At 35.1% G+C, this 3,706-nt stretch overlaps 1 long non-coding RNA gene across 9 annotated transcripts; it reads right to left on the bottom strand.

Moving 5' to 3' along the window:
• Positions 1-236: 236 nt before the first annotated feature.
• Positions 237-3,251, bottom strand: LOC110911721. Of its 9 annotated transcripts, XR_004882128.1 has the most exons (12): positions 3,013-3,251; positions 2,842-2,922; positions 2,577-2,687; positions 2,260-2,356; positions 1,970-2,029; positions 1,789-1,836; positions 1,635-1,702; positions 1,412-1,519; positions 1,199-1,317; positions 930-1,125; positions 754-844; positions 237-650 (listed from the first exon to the last, which is right to left on the bottom strand). It is a non-coding gene; the product is annotated as an uncharacterized LOC110911721 (long non-coding RNA). The 9 variants fall into 9 exon arrangements; XR_002577283.2 differs by having other exon boundaries at positions 754-1,125; XR_002577285.2 differs by having other exon boundaries at positions 237-844.
• Positions 3,252-3,706: the final 455 nt, after the last annotated feature.

Here is a 3,706-nt window from a genome sequence, read left to right as displayed (position 1 = left end):
AAGTTCTTAATACTTTTTGAATTTTTGGACGTTTAACTTATGAATTTTGGGTTACAAGGTTTATTTATTCTATGTTTAGCAACGAAATTCATCAAAAACAGCTTTTCATATCATGTTTTCGTCACCCCTTTCACTCGGACATTATATCGAACACTTGGTGTGCATAGGTATTAATAAGGTTTAATATACCTTAGATTGAAGTATAAACACCCTCATGATGGTCAAGAAATTGCAAATTCGTATCAAGACTTTCAGTAATTAAAACAAACATCAGGGAATCAACTAATAAAACAAACATGTTATACTACATGATCAAGAAATTAACATTTGATTGAAATAGGTACTAGGATTGAAATGTTTTTAAACCTGAAATGAAAGTGGTTGCCATACAGATTCTTGAATTCTTCAATCTTCACAGCCTTCACAAACATACCAGAATAATTGTATACTGTTGCCGCTGGCTGAATTCAATTGAAGTGTTTTGGTCGGGTCGGTCTTGAACCCTAGGACCGATATACCCGACTTATACAGAACCGGAACCGAGACATATACATAGGGTTTTATTTCGGGTAGCTTAATATTAGTTTTTCGGGTATCGGGTCGGGTCGGTCATTCCTCGGGTCGGGTCGGTTAACCTACTTTGCTCACCCCTATATTATACATATATTAAAATACGTTAAAACCATTTATAGTCTTTTTTTTATTTGCTGAAGAAGCCATTTAAGCAGTAAATCGATGGGTCCGGGGCACCACCTGCCCCAATAAAGCTTTGCCCATGTCTCTAAGCATTTTCACTTCATCAATAGCAACATTGAGATTGAGATTGAACTCGATTCGGATCAATCTGCACAATCTGATAATTTATTTACACAATCCTAGATTCACATCAAGGAACTCGTAAAACTTGGACAGAGAGCGAAATTTTAAACCTGGAACTGTGGACTCAAATCTGGTTTGATTTGGACCCAAGCTAACCTGATCGACTTGTTTGAGGCCTACATGTAACTTAATCAGAAAGTTACAAATCTGGTTTGATTTGGACCCAAGCTAATCTGGTTTTATTTGGACCCAAATTCATCAGCAGCTTCCCAGTACTTATCTTTACTATGCGAAGCAATCACCGGGCTGCAAAAAGATACCACATGATTCATTCAAAGATCTGAAATATTCAAAAAGTGTGTTCGGTTTCTTTATATACCCTGAGTTGATGAGTTGGCGCTTGACAGCATAGATGTAAAAAACGCCCTCCATCTCAGGGTCGATTGGATCCCCCGTGTGTTGATTTAGTCCAACAACATTCCCGTTGTCATGCTCTCCCTAATTAATTAGTTAAAGTGAGATCATGTTATCATAATTCACTTAACATATTATACAAAAACTAAAGAAGAGGCAAAAGGTATAGAACATTTACAGTCAAAGAAATTATAACATCTTGCGTGTCAAGTCTAAAATTTTCAACCAGTGTCTTTGGCACGATAAGGAGGGCATCCGCAAAAGCTTGAACCCCAAGTTGAGCACGCTAGTCGCAAGAATAAAGCACCAAATTATTTAAGTTTAAAAATGTTTAATTTGGTTTATATGTATTAGAACTTGAACCATAAATTATGTATGGAGTATGAAAATGTCAAAACTACCCTTTTAACAGTTTTTTTCACTACATTAGCCAAATGTTGTCGAGCTGCAACCTCAAAAGCACCAGCACCTTGACAAACATTAAATATACTACATAAGAAATATGACATACCAATTTTTGAATGTTAATCTTATCAGAGTCAAAGCTAAACTTACTCTTAACAACTGCCACGTCTTCAATGCTATTTTATTTCATTGATGCATCTGCCAACAGCATAGTTAAAAGCCATGAAGTGATTTAACTGAACCAACTCCTTATCCCTAAACTATGCACACTGATAATTGAAAGGTCGATAAACCAAACATGGTACTAAATTTAAGTTGTGAAGGTTCTTACTTGCAAATTAAATGAATCAAATGCACCTAAACATCCTGTGGCATACCATGACTAAATAACCTGTCACATATATAATCAAGATTGCTTTAACTGTTATTCATGGTTCATACCGGTTTTCAGAGCTTATTAGTTTATAAGTAAAATTGAAAACATAAAATATATCTTAAAAAGATAACTATCTTACAAACAAAGAATATCATTTGACAAAAAAAAAATCCATTCTACAGAAAAGGAAAAGGATCTGGCTAAATATGTTAAAAAAGATAATTGGATTGAAAAACTTAAAAGACCTTTATTTTACGTATCCTTTTGAACAGCTCATTGAGATTTGTTAATAAGCTAATCCAAGGTATGTTATTCAGACAGAGAAACCTACTCCGGCGGATTCTGTAAACAGAGTATTCAAATCAAAATCAATAGTGCATTAGCAATCACGAATCAAAAAATCAAAACAGTATAAACTCTATTCAGCTAATCCACACATACAACTACATTATAACAAAATCACAACAACAATTTTAAACTATCAAAACTTTTAGGCACAATCAAAACATCATAAATTCAATACAAAAACAGAATAATCAAAATCAACCGCTACAAAACGTACCACCCACGAAGCCGCTTGTGAAGATTAATGGTGTACTCTCTCGTCACCACCTCTTCCTTCATTCCTTTCGTCTTCTCCACCATTGTTTCACTTCTAAAAACTACACCTTACCTACAAAAAACGAAAAGTAATTTAGCATTCGATTTAACAGTTCTGAATCGATTTTAAACGTGAAAACTATGATCAATACAGAAACGAATTGATTCAATTGATAACAGATTGATCAACTGAGATGTGTGTGTTAGAGAGAGAGAGAGATAGGAACCTAGGGTTTGGAATCTTCTGCAGCAAAGGAGGAAGACGGAAGCGCTAAAGTGAAGTAAGGTAGATGATGGCTATAGAAACCCTAATTTGGTTCCGGTAAATAAAAAGTAAGAAATCGAAAGAAAAATCAAGAAAACCAAGATTGATTGTTACCAAAGAGATGGAATCGTACTTTTGTGATGAAGATTTCGTAAGGCTGAAGGACGGCAGAGAGAATTAGGGCAGAAGATTGGCAATATAGATTTAGGTTGACCTTGGGGATGAACATGATCTTCATGGATGCGATTGGATGAGAAGGAGAGGTGCGAATGAAGTTGCAAAAACCCTAGGATGTGAATGAAGATTAGAGATGGAGAAGAGAGACGTATGATGGAAGGAACAATAAGTGACCCGTATAACCTATTCGGATCCCGCGTTGGGTTTCACTTCAGGGAAACAAAAGGATTGAAAATGGCGGGAAAATTAGGTTTAGAGGCTCTAGATTGGGGACATGTGTCCCCTAGGTATGGCTTTTATTAGGTTAAGAAGATGTAATTTATTTTTTAATTTTAATAAAATTTATAATTTAGTGTTTTATTGTTAATTTCTAATTTTAAAATAAAAATTAAAAAAAATTGTGAGTGATAGAATTCTATCACTAGTGACCACCGCCACTACAAAATTCTTGTGAGTGATAGAATAGTGGCTGATGACATGGCAGGCGTTGATTGGATGCTTGTGAGTGATGGAATTCTATCACTAGTGACCACTCCCACTCCCCTAATAGTGTAAAACTTCTTTGATATGCATAGGTCTTTGTGCGGAAACTTAATGATAAAAACGAAACGAGTAAATTGTCATTTTAGTCCATACGGTTTGTCCCAAAT

The sequence above is a fragment of the Helianthus annuus genome, chromosome 15 (genome assembly GCF_002127325.2).
Source record: "Helianthus annuus cultivar XRQ/B chromosome 15, HanXRQr2.0-SUNRISE, whole genome shotgun sequence".
NCBI classification, from domain to species: domain Eukaryota; kingdom Viridiplantae; phylum Streptophyta; class Magnoliopsida; order Asterales; family Asteraceae; genus Helianthus; species Helianthus annuus.
This window is presented reverse-complemented; position numbering and strand designations above follow the sequence as displayed.